We start from the raw sequence: 17,051 nt of genomic DNA on the forward strand, positions 1-17,051 counted from the left end.
GAATCAGAATTGCTCGACTGCCTGTCAACTGGCCCTATATCAACAGCAGATAATGCAAGTTTTACTTAGTTTGCTGATGTAGCTTGATTAAGCTCTTGGGTAGGTACCATCTCAGACTATTTGTGTATACAATGAGAAGGAACACAGATTCAAGTTCAATAAAGTCAGTGGGTCCTCCTCCTTCTCCTCCTTGTCCCAAATGCTTTTTGTGGCTTAGTCTTAAGGTTAGGACAAAGCCTTGGTTACACAAGTATGCACATTAATGGATATTTAGGAACAGGAAAAGGATGCCTAAGTCTATTTAGGTGCCTAATAGATAGAATAGGATCTGACATTAAATACTAGGATTGTATGGTGCTTTGCACAACATTGGCTGGGACTGCATAATATCATAGTAAGAGAAAAAATAATAAATAAAATAATTTGCTTTTAAATGCATTTAAGCCTGTGCTTTTTCAATAACACGGTCTATGAATGCTACCACTGTGAAATATTAAGTGGTTGTGGTTTGCAGCAAGGCAACGATCAAGCAATCATAGGTAGTGATTGTTTTGTTACAATATTTATTTTAGGGGTAAAATATTTATTTGGCAAGGAACATCAAGGGTAAGTACAGACAGTCGAAAATCCCAAGGGTGAACTGATTCAATCTTCACATGTTAGTCTAAGATGCATAGATTGAACCAATAAGCAAATTAAGAGACATTCACTTTTGATTCTGGAAATGCAGCCACATGTCTGCAATGACCCAGACCAGAATCCAGGGGGCATTAGAACATGCCTCCCTGCTCCAGTAGAACAGGCAGCTTGGGCCAAGGCTAACGTGCTTACCCTGCAAGGGGGGCTTTGTGGGGGAGGTGCAAAGATTCTGGGATGCTGGGAGACTGTGAGCTAACTTGAATCTGGAGGGAATCTGGGACAGAAGTTCAATAAGCCAAGTTAACCTAAATCAGTTAAGTCTGATACTACTTCCATCCAGGTTTATCTTATACTGATTTCAGTCATTTTGAAAGTGGTATATGTGCACAGTTTATGTACACTGTTCTGTTACAGATTAGAACTGGCTTCCAGTTGCTTATAATGATTTATGTGTAATTTCTGTCCCTAGCCCAAGTGTAAAATGAAGGATTAGGTAGCCAGTCTGTGACATGAAGCAAGATATACTGTTACTCCTTGAATTCAACACTATGGAAGGTTTGCCTGAACATAGCCAGCAGGGGAGCATCTAGGCAAGTGCGCACGTGCCTCTTGCCCCATCTCAAACCCCTTTCAGGCAGGGCAAGAGGCACATGCAGGAATGAAAAAATGTTCTCCACGCTGCAAGTTTGCAGGGAGAAAATTAGATCTCTGGATATCCAGGGGTCAAACAAAAACCCAGGGGAAAAAAAATGGCAACTGGAGGCTCAGTCCTCCAGAGATGCTCTGGCAGTGCCAGAGTGTCTCTATGATTGGCCCTTTCCCTGCTTCTGAAGCACGCTGCCTGCCCATGCTGACCAGGCAGCAGTGCAAGCTGCAGGGATCTGGAGCCAGCTTTTGCCAGGTAAGCAGGGGGTTGGAGGGCTGTAGGAGGGGGGAGGGGACCTCGGGTGGCTAGAGACAGCAGGGGAATGAGCAGGGGGCTGGAGACAGCCCCAGAGGCATTCTGCTGTGGACCCGAGGCTGGAGGCACCAGGGGAATGTTTCCATGGCTGTCTCCAGCCCCCTGCTCCTTCCCCTGCTGTCTCCAGCCTCCCCAGGAGGCTGGAGACAGCAGGGGAAGGAGCAGGGGGCTGGAGACAGCAGGTGAATGTCTCCAGGGGCAGTCTCAGCCTCCTGCTCTTTCCCAAGGCTGGAGACAAGCAGGGGAAGGAGCAGGGGGATGGAGACAAGCAGGAGGCTGGAGACAAGCCCCTGGAAATAAGCTGGAGACTTCCCCTGATCTCTCCAGACTCCTACTCATTCTTTGCTACTGCCAGTGAGTGTGGGGGGGGGTGGTGCTGGGAGAGTAAATGGGGAGCTGGGAGAATGAACAGAGGGTGGGGGGCATGAACAGGGAGCAGGGGGAACGACTGGTGGATGCAGGAAATGAATGGGGAGCAGGGGGAACCAATGAGGGTAGTGGGGAATGAACCTCCTGTTCATTCTCCTATTCTCTCCAGCCTCCTGCTTGTTCTCCTGCTCATCTCCAGCCTCCAGATGCTGGAGAAGAGCAGGGGCATGAGCAGGGGCATGAACAGGGATTGGAGGCCAGTGGGGGGGGGAGGAGCTGTCGCCCCTGGTGGGGACTGGGACCCTGCAGGTAGGGTAGTCCTTGTGCTGTGGGGGAGAGGGGCTCTACCATGTGTGTGGCATAGGACCATTGGTGATGTGTAGGGGGTTCACATGCACTCCCTGAGCATGGTGGTGCACCCCCTCAGAAAAGGTGCTGCCAGCACTGTTGGTGGTACCTGTAGGCAGTTGCCACTTGCCACCCCCACCCCCAGTGGTGTCTGCGGGTAGTCAGCGATCACCACTGGCCACCACTGTCACTGCCAGTGGTGTCTGTGGGTGCTCACCACTCACCACCCCTCCCCCTGCTGCCGACAGTGCCAGCAGCATCTGCAGGAGATCCCTGCTTACCACTGCCACCACGCTCCCACTGCCACCAGCGCCGCTGTGACCCAACAGCCACCGGGGGCATGTGGCATTCATGCAGGGCACCCACCCCTCCTAAGAAGCCCCCACACCCACATCCCCCACACCCACATGCATTCCCCACCATGTGATAAGGAAACCTAAAGCAAACATTAAAACATATATATATTTAGGATTTATTTTATTATCATGCTAGAAACACTGATAGGCTTCTAAATTTCAGAGATTCATAGATGTTAGGGTCAGAAGGGACCTCAATAGATCATCGAGTCTGACCCCCTGCATAAGCAGGAAAGAGTGCTGGGTTTAGATGACCCCAGCTAGATGCCAATCCAACCTCCTCTTGAAGACCCCCAGGGTAGGGGAGAGCACCACCTCCCTTGGGAGCCCATTCCAGATCTTGGCCACTCTAACTGTGAAGAAGTTCTTCCTAATGTCCAGTCTAAATCTGATCTCTGCTAGCTTATGGCCATTATTTCTTGTAACCAGCAGGGGCGCCTTGGTGAGTAAAGCCTCACCAATTCCCTTCTGTGCCCCCATGATGAACTTATAGGCAGCCACAAGGTGGCCTCTCAGCCTTCTCTTTCAGAGGCTGAAGAGGTCCAGGTGCCCTAGTCTCTCCTCATAGGGCTTGGCCTGCAAGCCCTTAACCATATGAGTGGCCCTTCTCTGAACCCTCTCCAGGTTATCCACATCCCTCTTGAAGTGTGGCACCCAAAACTGCACACAGTACTCCAACTGTGGTCTGACCAGCGCCCAATAGAGGGGAAGTATCACCTCCTTGGATCTGTTTGTCATGCATCTGCTGATGCACGATAAAATGCCATTAGCTTTCCTGATGACTTCATCACACTGCCAACTCATGTTCATCTTGGAGTCCAATAGGACTCCAAGATCCCTTTCCACTTCCGTGCTACCCAGCAGGTCATTCCCTAGGCTGTAGGTGTGCTGGACATTTTTCCTCCCTAGGTGCAGCACTTTGCATTTCTCCTTGTTGAACTGCATTCTGTTGTTTTGTGCCCACTTGTCCAACCTGTCCAGATCTGCTTGCAGCTGTTCCCTACCCTCCGGCGCGTCCACATCTCCCCATAGCTTTGTGTCATCTGCAAACTTGGACAGAGTACACTTCACTCCCTCGTCCAAGTCACTGATGAAGACATTGAGAGTATCGGTCCAAGGACCGAGTCCTGAGGGACTCCACTGCCCACACCCTTCCAGGTCGATACTGACCCATTCACTACGACTCTCTGGGTATGACCCTCTAGCCAATTCGCCACCCACCGGACTGTGTAGTCATCCAAGTCACAGCCTCTTAACTTGTTCATCAGTATGGGGTGGGATACCGTATCGAAGATCTTCCTGAAGTCTAAGTAAACGGCATCAACCCCTACTCCTGCGTCCAGGTGTTTTGTAACCTGCTCATAGAAAGAGACTAGATTAGTCAGGCATGATCTACCTGCTACGAACCCGTGCTGGTTTCCCCTCAGCATAATTTTTCCTGCCGGGCTCTCGCAAATGTGAGCCTTGATAATTTTTAACATTGTAACATTGTAAATATAACAATAAAGCATTGCCCATCTGATGAATCCCTCTTTCTCTCTCTCTTTTGTTCTAATTGTGGAAGAATGTGGATTTTGGGGTATTTTAAAAAAGTGAATTTGGGATGTTGCCTCAACAGTCTAGCTGACAAAAGGGGCTAGTGTCCCCAGATACCAATTGCCTGGGCCCCAGAAGCTCCTATCTATTTGTATCCTTCAAGTATCATGGGCTCTAAGGCCCACCTGGCTAATTAATAGCCCCTACTGTGTGGGGCCAATGGGTGAAAGGTACAACAAAATTCTTGGGACAAAAAAAGGCAAAAAACAGGATAGGAGTGTCATGTGGGTAAAAAGGTCAAAACATGAAAATAAGTTTGCCTGAGGGGGACACTGAGCAGAGCCCCCTGGGCCACAACCACTGGTCCTCAAAGGCTTCCAAAGAGCTGGTGGACACCGCCCACTGGTGCTCCACCCAGAGACGTGCATGGACAAGTGAGAGGAAAGTGACTCCACAGTCTCTGGGCACCTTCCCAGCCAGAGCCTCTTTCCTGGTCACATACAGGGCCCACTTGGTCAGGGCCAGGAGGAAGTTGACCAGGAGGTCCCGGGACTTGGTGGGGCCGCAGATTGAGTGACCAAAAACAAAAAGGTGAGGGGTGAAATTCAACCAGAACCTCAAGAGGAGGCTCTGGAAGTGGAGGTGGAGGGGCTGCAGCCTGGGGTACTCCAGGGTCATGTGCACCAGGATCTCCCTCTGTCCGCAGAAGGGGCAGGAGACTGGGGTGTCTGTGAAGCTCACCACATACACACCCATGGCAATGGCTCCATGGAGGAGCTGTCAGCTGAGGTCCCCAGTGGCTCATGGGATGAGGGTGGAGTATAGACACAGCCACTGGGGTGCTCCAGCCACACCCTCACTGAGCAGGTTGGTGTCTGGGTGGGACATGAGAGTGGCATGGTGGACAGTGCAGTGCATGAGTGTATAGAGGTGATAGCAATGGATGGTGGAAAAGTGGGCCAGTCTGGTGTCCTCCAGCCAGCTCGGGTGGTGGAGTGAGGAGCGCCATGAAGCCAGGTAAGGCACTGGCCCCGGTGGGCTGGAGGACATGGGGGGGGGGGGGGAGACACTGCCACTGTGCACTACCTGGTCAACAAAGGCAAGGGCATCATGAGGTAGGGCAGATTTCACATCCTGGACCACATGACAGGTTCCACATGTCATGGGTAGACCCATACTCTGGGCCAGCACAGAGGGGACCACCCACTCCTGCCTATCATAGTCCAGGAGGTCTCTGATACGGGTGACACCAGCCAGGATCAACCTCTGTCACAACCGGGGCACCTCTGCTGTTGGCACCTCCAGCTGGGGGTTCCAGAGGAGGGGATCAATGACCAGGTTGGCACTCTGGGTGACTGTTGCAGGGGACCTGGAAGTGGAGACCAGCCTCCAGGCCTGGAGGAGGTCCTTGTAGAAATCTGGCAGCCCTCACAGGTCCTGCAGGGAGAAGGTCTGCAGGCTGAGGAGCTGCCATGGAGCCCCCAGAAGTGGCACAGGAAAGCGCACCCCATGTGGCCCCATGCCGCATGGATGCAGACACCATATAGCAGTCACTACAGGGCCTGAAGGTGGAATGCCAAGACCTGGCTGCACAGGCAAACCAGGCCCTGGCTGCCCTCCTGCAAGGGGAGGCTCAGGACCTCTGCAGCATCCCAGTGACGTCCCGGCCAGAAAAGCTCCAGCGCCTGTCTCTGGAGTCCTGCCAGGACCTCAGGGGGCACAGGCAGGGTGTCTAAGTGGTGCCATAGCATGGACAGGACCAGTTGGTTCAGCACCAGCACTCTCCCACACAGGATAGACATCGCAGGAGCCCTGCCCATGCCCAGAGCCGCTCCACCACCCTTGCCTCCAGCTGGTGCCAGTTCTCTGGTGGGGAGAGGTCTGTGGGGGACGGGTAGACCCCCAAGTAGAGCAGTGATCCCATGCCCCAGTGGATCCTGTGGAGCTTGGGTGGCAGTGAGCCCACCCTCCACCTGTCACCCACCACCAGGCCAAAGCTCAGGCAGAGGAGGCCGCCAAGGACAATGCCTGGTAGGCCTCCACCCACACCAGGTCACCCAAGTCCTTGACCATGAGGTGTACATCATCAGCATATGCTGACAGGACCAGCTGCACTTCCAGTTCCTGGAGCATCAACCCTGCCACCCACTTCTGCAGGAGAATGAGGAAGGGCTCCAGGGCCAAGGTGTACAGCTGGCCTGACAGCGGGGAGCCTTGACACACCCCTCTCCTGAACGTGATGGGCTCTATCAAGATCCAGTTGAGCTTGACCAAACATTCTGCAGAGGTGTACAGCACCTGGAGAGCTCACACAAAGTTGTGCCCAAAGCAGAGGCCTACAGCATGCCTGTGAGGTACCCATGATCCAATCTGTCAAATGCCTTCTCCTGGTCCGGGGATAGGAGGGTGAAAGACAGGCCCTCCCGGTGTGCTAGCTCCAGGAGGTCCTGAACCAGGTACAGGTTGTTGAAGATGGAACATCCGGGCACCATGTACCTGACCATATCTGGTCAGGATGGATCATGTCCGTCAGAATGGACCGCAAGCGCAGTGAGATGGCCTTCACTACAACCTTGTAATCCATGCAGAGGAGGGACATGGGACACCAATTCCTTAGGTCACAGGGATCTCCCTTCTTCAGCAAGAGGGTCAGTACAGCCCTCCGGCATGAGAGGAGAAGCTCCCCACTTCCCTTAGATTCAGTCCAGTCAGCAGCAAGGTCTAGGCCAAGGACATCCCAGAAAGCCCAGTAGAACTCCAAGGTCAGCCTGTTGATGCCCGAAGCCTTGTTGTCAGGCATCAGGCAGAGGTCGGCCGAAAACTCAGCCAGAGAGGAGCTTTCAGGACTGGTCCCGGTCACCCATGCTGACCTGCAGGAGTCCCTCCCACAGGTTCTGACAGGCCTCAGCATCAATCAGATGCAGAGAGAAGAGCTCTTCATAGAAGGCCCGCATGCTCTGATGCATCTCTCCTGGATCCATGAGCGGGGTGCCATCACCCACCAGAAGGCAGGTGAGGTACTTCTTGGCCCCCTGCCTCCTCTCTAGGGCATAGAAGTGGGAGCTGTGGTCCATCTCCCGAAGGAGCTGGACATGCAAGCAGACAAATGCACTGTGGGTGTGGTGTTTGTCCAGAGCATGAAGCTCTTCCCACCTCTCCAAACACTCTCTCCAGAGGGACAGGTTGGTTGGGTCAGTGGCCAGGTGCCTCTCTAACTCTAGCACTTCCCGCTTGAGCTGCTTCTGGACTGCCTCCCTCTGCTGGGTGTGCCCTTAAGTGTAGCCATGGCAAAAACGCTGGATTCGCACCTTCCTCACATCCCACCATCTCTAAGCTGAGGGGAAAGCTGCCTGTTGCTCCCACTAGGCCAGCCAGAACTCCCAGAAAGCCTCCCTAAAGCTCACATCCTCCAGCAGGCTGGCATTGAAATGCCAGTAGGCTGACCCCAGACACCCAGGCCCTGGTGTGGCCTGGGCCTAGACAAGGTGGTGATCACTGAAAGGGGGTCAGCCAGATGCCAGAGGAGCAGGCCTGGGCAAAGTGCGGCAAAGTGATATAAACTGTGTCTAAATGGGAATGGCTTGCCTGCTTCTCCCTCACTGTCACATAAGTGAAGGCAGGGGGTTCAGTGGGGTGACAGGCATGCCAGATGTCCACCTGGGAGTAGTTCATCAGGGTCTCCCAGAGGACACCCATGGTGGCCTGGTTCCACTCCTTGCCTGACCAGTCTTGCACATCTAGGGTGACATTAAAGGGTCCACCAAGGACCAGGCACTTGCAAGGGTTGAGGGTGCCAATGTCTGTGGCTGCCTGGCAGAAGAAATCTACTAACTCCAGGTCCTTTTCAGGGGCATACACATTCAGAAGGTTCAGGACCAGTCACTGAACCTGGACCTGGAGGTGCAGCAGGCAGCCTGGCACCACCTCAATGTCTTGGGGATCCTCCAGCTTCAGGCCTAGGGAGAACAGGGTGGCCACCCCAGATGAGGTGGCTGAAAGGTGACTAAAAAAGACCCTGCCTCCCCACTCCAACTGCCAATTTGGTTTGTCGACTGGAGTAATCAGGGTCTCCTGCAGGAATACCATGGGGTACCCCCCCATCCTGAAAGAAGGAGAGCACCCGACACCTCCGGAGACCCTTTCTGCAGCCATGGATGTTGAGGGTCATGATCTTAAATGACCTCATGGCTGGGAGCTGGAGTAGATGGTTTAGCAGGGGCCTCACATATCTCAACGCCTGGTGTCAGACATGCTGGTTCATGTAGTGCCCTCCTATACACAGAGGGCATCTATGAAACTATAGGCCCACCTATAGATCTGGGCATTGCAGCTTTCAGGCCCCTTGCCTTCCCCTGCCAGTGCACTTGCAGTGGTGAGGATGCTGTCAAAATCTCCCCAGTGGTCCAAGGCTAGCTGTACTTTGCTGGCAGACCAGCAGTTGTAGTCACAGTCAAAAAATGCAAGTACCTCATCCCTGGAGTCTGCTTGGACTGAGAGGTCTGCAGGCTCCATGGAGCCTCTTGGTTCTCAGGCATCCTCCTCCTGGTCCTGGAGCTCAGAGGGCCCTTCTGTCACCATCTGAACCCTCCCCCCCCCAGTCCGCTAAGACCCCAGACTCTGGTTGGGATTGAGAGAGCTCTGCAGCCCTCTGGGACAGGGGTGGGCATAAGGGTGGGGGTGGGGCTCCTTCACAAAATGATGGGGGAGAGCTGGAGCCTTGGGAGGTCTGTGCAGGGTCCCTGACAAGATCAGCCCATTGATTAGGGGACCCCACCGTGACCCCCTCTAGTGCAGGACTATGGGGCAGGTGAGGTTTTCCTCAGAGGGGGAGGGAAGAGACCCACCAGACACGGGTGGCTCTGGCATCTGCCTTGGGGGTCCTGGGAAAGGGGACTTCCTCCCTCAGAACTCACCTGGGTGAACCCCAGAGCCTCTGTATCCCCTAGATCAGAGGGAAGAGGCTCTGCTGCCAGGTCTTCCTTTGAGCAGGCCTCAGCCTCGATTCCCATGGTTTCAGGGGGTAGGCCTTGGTCAGCAAAATGAAGGGCTTCCCCCATGGTCTCCTGTTTGGGACTATCTAGCAGCTCTGAAACCTCCTCCGTGGGGATCACTCATCTGATCTTTCCCAGGGGTGGGGTGTCAGGAACAGCTGGGGAGGACCCTGGAGGCTGGGCCAATCCTTCCCCACCATGTGGTGGTCTGGGGAGGGGTCAGAGGGCTCCAGCTGTGCCTGGGCCTTCCTGTTGGCTTTACGTCTGGAGGGGACCTACATCCACTCAGCCATGGGGTGGTCCTCAGGTGGACAGGCTCCAGCCCAGCTGCCGACTAGGGACGGGGGGCCCTGCTCCCTCTCTCCCCCTGGTTGCTGGTGCCCTCCCTGGGACTCTACTAGACTTGGTTGGGGTTCCTTCAGCTTATGGGTGGGCTTGTAGTTGTGGCTGGGGTGCCAGGGGGGCCTGAGGGGGGGTGGTAGGGACACCCCTTTTGCCAGTGGGATGTGCAGATGCCCTCCCCTCCTGGCCCATGGGGCACTCATGATGCGAGTGCCCTGGGGCACATCACTGGAAACACCTCAGGTCCCCCAGTGTATAGAAAATCCTCATCACGGACCCCTGACAAAGAATTACCAGGCACCCCTCAGCCTCCAGTCATGCTCCCACCACCAGCTGGATCATGACCTGGTGATGGAAAGAGCACATGTGGTGGAGGCCAAGGTCTTGGCACCACAGTGAAAGGGCCACCACCGGGGAGATAACTCTCCTCAGGGTTTGGTGCTGGGGGAGCAGGGCCCAATTGGGGATACAGGGAGGGATGGAGCTGAGGACCACCCTGTTCCCCAGCTCTTCTAGAGGCTCGAGGGGGATGTACTCACCCTCCACAATGAGCCCCCTCTCCACTGCCTTTTGTGCAGCAGCCTCTGAGACAAGGAAAAAGACCCCTTTGCTATGGAAGTTGGAGGCTGCCACGATCTTGGGGTCCCCCACTACCCAAGCCAGGGCCAACATATAGGTCTCAAAGTGCAGGTTCTCCCGCTTGGGCAGTTGGCATTTCACCCCATGGCTGCGGGTGAATGCCAGAAAGGGGGCCCTGCTGCCCAAGCTGGAAGGGCCAGCGGTGGAGGGTCCAGACCCCTGGTATTGGGTCTCCCTGCAGCTGCCTGTACATAACTGCTGTTCCCCCCTGGAAGGCCATGTTCAAAGATTCATAGATGTTAGGGTCGGAAGGGACCTCAATAGATCATCGAGTCCGACCCCCTGCATAAGCAGGAAAGAGTGCTGGGTCTAGATGACCCCAGCTAGATACTCATCTAACCTCCTCTTGAAGACCCCCAGGGTAGGGGAGAGCACCACCTCCCTTGGGAGCCCGTTCCAGACCTTGGTCACTCGAACTGTGAAGAAGTTCTTACTAATGTCCAGTCTAAATCTGCTCTCTGCTAGCTTGGGGCCATTATTTCTTGTAACCCCCAGGGGCACCTTGGTGAATAAATACTCACCAATTCCCTTCTGTGCCCCAGTGATGAACTTATAGGCAGCCACAAGGTCGCCTCTCAACCTTCTCTTGCGGAGGCTGAAAAGATCCAGTTTCTCTAGTCTCTCCTCGTAGGGCTTGGTCTGCAGGCCCTTAACCATACGAGTGGCCCTTCTCTGGACCCTCTCCAGGTTATCCGCATCCCTCTTGAATTGCGGTGCCCAGAATTGCACGCAGTACTCCAACTGCGGTCTGACCAGCACCCAATAGAGGGGAAGTATCACCTCCTTGGACCTATTCGTCACTCATCTGCTGATGCACGATAAAGTGCCATTGGCTTTTTTGATGGCTTCGTCACACTGCCGACTCATGTTCATCTTGGAGTCCACTAGGACTCCAAGATCCCTTTCCACCTCTGTGCCACCCAGCAGGTCATTTCCTAGGCTGTAGGTGTGCTGGACATTTTTCCTCCTTAGGTGCAGCACTTTGCATTTCTCCTTGTTGAACTGCATTCTGTTGTTTTCTGCCCCCTTGTCCAACCTGTCCAGGTCTGCCTGCAGCTGTTCCCTGCCCTCCGGCGTGTCCACATCTCCCCATAGCTTTGTGTCATCTGCAAACTTGGACAGAGTACATTTCACTCCCTCGTCCAAGTCACTGATGAAGACATTAAAGAGTATGGGTCCAAGGACCGAGCCCTGCGGGACCCCACTGCCCACACCCTTCCAGGTTGAAACCGACCCATCCACCACGACTCTTTGGGTGCGACCCTCCAGCCAATTCGCCACCCACCGGACTGTGTAGTCATCCAAGTCACAGCCTCTTAACTTGTTTACCAGTATGGGGTGGGATACCGTATCGAAGGCCTTCCTGAAGTCTAAGTATACGACATCCACCCCTACTCCTGCATCCAGGCGTTTCGTAACCTGGTCATAAAAAGAAACTAGATTGGTCAGGCACGATCTGCCTGCCATGAACCCGTGCTGGTTTCCCCTCAGCATTATTTGTCCTACCGGGCTCTCACAAATGTGAGCCTTGATAATTTTTTCAAAGACTTTGCCAAGGATGGAGGTGAGACTGACAGGTCTATAGTTGCCCGGATCCTCCTTCCTCCCCTTTTTGAAAATGGGGACCACGTTGGCCCTTTTCCAGTCCTCCGAGACTTGGCCCGTGTGCCACGAGCTTTCAAATATTCCCGCCAGTGGCTCTGCAATGATGTCGGCCAGTGCCTTAGAGCTCATCCGGGCCTGCCGACTTAAAGGCATCCAGTTCTTCCAAATGACTCTGCACCATTTCAGGGTCTATGCATGGAAGTCTGGCTCCTTGCTGCTGCCTCTCTACAACCCCAGTGAGAGACTTGTCGTGCCCCTCACTTAGGAACACTGAGGCAAAGAACTCATTGAGTAGTTCAGCCTTGTCCCCCCTATCTGTCACCAATTGTTTCTGCCCATTTAGTAGGGGTCCTATTCCTCCCTGGGCCTTCCTTTTACTCCCAATATATCTAAAAAACAATTTCTTGTTGTCTTTTACTTGGGTTGCCATCCTCAGCTCCATGGTAGCTTTGGCCCGTCTAACTGCTTCCCTACAAGCACGAGCAGAGGAGGTATATTCATCTTTGGTGATCTCTCCCTGTTTCCACTTTTTATGTGCTCCCCTTTTGGCCCTTAGGCTGCCCTGGATTTCTCTGGTCAGCCAGGGAAGCCTCCTGGCCCCTTTCCCTCTTTTGTCTCGCTTGGGGATCTTCTTGCTTTGTGCCCGAAGGATCGTTTCCTTAAGGCACAGCCACCCTTCTTGGGCTTCCATCTCTTCAAATCTCCTACTCTGCAGCGCATCCTTGACTAATCGCCTGAGTCCATTGAAATCAGCTTTCCTAAAGTCTAGCACTTTCGCCCTACTAGTTACCTTACCCACTCACTGTCTTATGGTGAATTCTATTATTAGGTGATCACTGTCCCCCAGATGGCTACCGATCTGGAGGTCCGCTACCATGTCATCTCCCATTGCCAATACCAGATCCAGTATGGCATTCCCCCTAGTGGGACCGTGTACCTCCCGAGTCAGGTGGAGGTCCTGTACACAGGTTAGAAACCTGCGTGAGTGGTGGGACTTTGCTGTCTGTGACTCCCAGCAGATGTCCGGGTAGTTTAGGTCCCCCATGACTACCGCCTCTTTAGCTTTTATGGTCTCTGAGATTTGCCTCAGGAGCCCCGAATCTCTTTCTTCCCCTTGATGTGGGGGTCTGTAGCAGACCCCTACCACCAAATCCCTTTCTCCCTGCCCCCCATGTAGCCTAACCCACAATCCTTTTACTTCCTCATCCTTCGATTCCGTCTTGATGAGGGTTGATGTATATTGCTCACTGACATAGAGCACAACCCCTCCCCCCTTCTTCCCCACCCTGTCCTTTCTGTACAATCTATAGCCCTCAATATGTACTGCCCAGTCATGGGATGAATCCCACCAGGTTTCCGTTAGCCCCACTAAGTCATAGGTGTTTAGTGCATGCAGGAGTGCTAGTTCATCCTGCTTGTTTCCCATGCTCCTAGCATTAGTATATAGGCACTTGAGCCCTGCGACTGGTGCCTTTGCTGCCCCCCCGCTCCGAGTCCCAAGGGGCCCTTTGATTCTTACCTTCTCATTTCTTACCTGTGCCGTAGTCCTGGCCTCCCCATGGCTTTCAGGTTCCCAATGCTCTCTTTCTTCAGGCTGGGCTGTCCTTGTGGGTGCCACATGGTTTGGTGGTCCGCAGCTTCCCCTGCCCTCGTACTCCCCTCCCCCTGACGAGCCTAGTTTAAAGCCCGCTGGAGGAGATCTGCCAACCTAGAAGAAAACACACGCTTACCTTTGGGGGACAGGTGAAGCCCATCCCAACTGAGCATGTCCCTCGTCGTGATGTGCGGGTCATTGTCCAGGAAGCTGAAGCCTGCCTCGAGACACCACTGCCGAAGCCGCCAGTTGGTCTCTCGGATGCAGTTCTCATGCCATCTTCCACGTCCGTTCACTGGTAGGATGGAAGAGAATACCACCTGTGCACCGAACTCCTTCAGCACGCCACCCAGAGCACTGTAGTCCGCCATCAGGTGATCGGGGGTTCTCCTGGCCGCATCATTAGTACCCACATGGACTAGGACCATGGGGTAGTAATCGGTGGGCTTGATCCTGGCCTGGATTACCTCCATCACATCCCGAATCTTTGCTCCAGGGAGGCAGCATACCTCTCGTGCTGAGGGGTCCTGGAGACAGATGGGCCCTTCCGTACCTCTCAGGATGGAGTCACCTATGACAAGCACTCGTCGCCTCCTCCTCTGGGTCCTCTTGGATCTCTTGATCTGTTTGGAGTGTGAAGAATGTGGTGTTTCTTCCTGCCCAAGGGTTTCCTCCCCCCCCTTCCATCTCCTGCAGGGTCGCCAGGGCCTCGTACCTGTTCTCCAGTCGAACTGGAGAAGCCGGTACCGATTCTCTGCAAGCTGCTCCGGTCCTGGCTGTGACCGTCTGCCACTCTGCTGCGGAGGGCATTCCCCGGGCTGCTTTTTCCTTCAGTGCCTGGTCCTGCAGGGAAAGGAAATAACTGCCAATTTCATCCTCCGCCTCCCTGATCCCCCTCAGCCTGCTAACCTCCTCCCGGAGCTCCCTCACCTGCGCCTCCAGAGCCCCAAGACGGGCACCTGCCGGACAGGTGTGGGGGCCCCCAATCTTGGTGGGACCTGAACTAGGGACAGGCTGAGTTGGTGTGCTGGCTAGTGTAGTGCACCTGGGCCCCTCAGGCACTTGTGATTTAAACTTTGGGGTAGGGCCCTTGCCCTTCCCAGACCCAGCTGTGGAGGAGGCTAAAGAGGAGCCCTTCCCACTGCCCTTGCAGGGGATGATGGGAGAGGGGGCTTGGGAACCCCTCTGGCCCTGTCAGCTCCTTCCTGAAGTCCCACCTGCCCCTGCAGCTGAGGTTGCAGGCTTCTCCACCCCTGGAGGAGGTTGGTTGGACTCTGCCTCTGGGGTGGAGGCTGAACAGGCATGCACCCCCTTGGGGACTTGGCTGGGATCCACCTCCATAGTGGGAGCTGCAGGAAGCTCTGTGGGGGCATCTGTCCCTCCAGAAGGTTCCTGCCCTGACATTGTTTCACATGAGGGCAGGGAAGACAAAGAAAAACAAAATCTCCCATGGGGCTGGTGAATCTTGTAGGGGCAGGCTAGGGTTGTTGGGCAGAAGGGGGATAGGGAGGAAGGGGGCTGAAGCTCACTGAGCCACAGCCCTACAGGAAAAATATCCAGGAGGCCTATGCTTTGAAAATGTGGGGGGGGAAGGGGGAAAAAAACCAAAACAAAAACACACACACAAGGACTGAGGAAACTCGAGCTGGCTTACACAGCTATACAACAAACTCCAGGTCAGGGGGAGTGGGCCACAGGACTTACCACAAAAGGGCAAAAACACACACAGGGGACATTACTGAGGCAGGTGTAAAAGATGGCTGGAGCAGTAGAGGGGCTTTGTTCATGGAAGATCTGTCCAGCAACAGCAGCAGCAACAGCAGCAGCAGCCGCCCAAAGCAGGAAGGGATGCAGCCAACTTACTCCAAAAGCTCTGAGACCAAGACAATAGCTAAGAGTAGCCAGAGGCAGGAAAGGGTCTGGCCATCTTCTACCCAGAAGCTCCTGAGACAAAGCTTGCAGCAACCAGCCACAGCAGTAGCAGCCTGGGACAGGAACCGGGTGGCCAACTTCTTCTCAGAGGCTCCCCCCCCCCCCCCCCCAAAAGCTTCTGAGGGCAAGTAACCCTGAGCTACTGGGGCCAGGACAGGGCAGCTTTTTATACTCCTGGGGACAGGACAGGTACTGGCCCAGGCTCTAGCTCCCTCTGGCTGCAGATCTGGGAGGAGCCAGGCAGGGTTATTTTGCCCCAAGTGGCACAATTTTCTCCACAACAAAGTGCATGTCCGAGCACACGCGCTGAGGCAAAAAGCCCCGGCTTAAATTTGCATTACTTCTATTTGAGCAAGCACACGTGCCTGCATGTGTGGATGCACCCCAGGAGGTCATTAACCTTCTTAAACCCATTTATTCCTCTTAGAAACATAACCACTTTCAGCAAATACAATTATTAGGAAATAGCAGCTGACTAGATTTTTAAGGCTTGTTTCACTATTTTACCCAGCAGTTTTTCAATCTAAGAGCTGTTACATGTTAGTTTTATTTTCATGGTTCAATAAAAAAAGTTTGCTAAGTCTTTTGTTTTTCAGGCTTTGGACTATAAGCAGCATCAGTAACATGAGCAGAAGATCACTAGAGGAATGTACTGTGTCAAGTAGTTATTGTTTTGGCTGTATTTTTTTAAGTTGTCATGACTGCTTTAATCTGTCATGACTGCAACTTTTTTTATAGATCTGAAAGCAGGTCTCTGCTGTGAGATTTCTGGGATCAGCTCTTAGCTCCATAATCAGTTGTCTAGTTTTTCATTTCATAAGTGTCAGAGTTGGACTTGCCCCTGAGATTTCAGCTCAAGATGTGGATAAAAACAAAAACTGGAAGTTGTTAGATGTTGAAAGTACAAAATGGAAAGATGTGATGTTAGATAAAATAAAATATTTTACCTTTACATGTGCACCGAATGCCTATGATTAAAGGGTGTTCTGGTAGTCATAAAAGATGCTTAGGCCCCCATGCTGTAGTCTTAATACAGAACCCAAACTCCATTAAAATAAATTGATCTGATTCTCCAATGCCTCCCACCTTATGTGTCTGTTTTACCATTATTATTCAGCTGCAGCTTGCACCAATTTTGTGTTTACTTTATATAGCTGCTACACTTCTTATCTAAAGTACAATGAAGTTGATGAATTCATTATTTCATCTGGCTTTGGATCAGGCCTTTCGTGAGTAGGGTTGAGGTTGGAAGTTGGCAACCTACAACCCACAGACTGATCCAGCCCCCGAAGCTATTTCATCCATTCTTTGTTAGCTGCAGTTTATGGGGATGGGGAGGGGAATCAGCAGCAATTCAGTGGTGGGGAAGGGGCAGTGGAGTCACAAGCCCAATAGTGGTGGATAGAATTGGTGGCAATTGGTGACAAGGAAAGTGGTGGCTGGGTTACAAGTGACTTGGCAAAAGTTCAGCAGTGAGAGAAGCAGCAGCAGAGGTGGGGTTACCTTTGAACCAAGCTGCATTAATTTGGCTCACTGTGTCTAAAAGGTTGACAAGCCCTGTGTAAATGTCCATGAGTTGTCTTAGTCAGATGTTTACATCTTGAGGCAAGGTCTTCTGTATGCCCACCTTTAGGACCAGACAAATTCCTCCTCCTTGTCCTGTGCCATTTTGAATTGTGTGCTACTAAGACTATCTTCTAAATTCAAGGGTTGTTCTTCATCTGAAGAGAAAGCTGTAT

This window comes from Alligator mississippiensis, chromosome 2 (genome assembly GCF_030867095.1).
Source record: "Alligator mississippiensis isolate rAllMis1 chromosome 2, rAllMis1, whole genome shotgun sequence".
Taxonomy (NCBI): domain Eukaryota; kingdom Metazoa; phylum Chordata; order Crocodylia; family Alligatoridae; genus Alligator; species Alligator mississippiensis.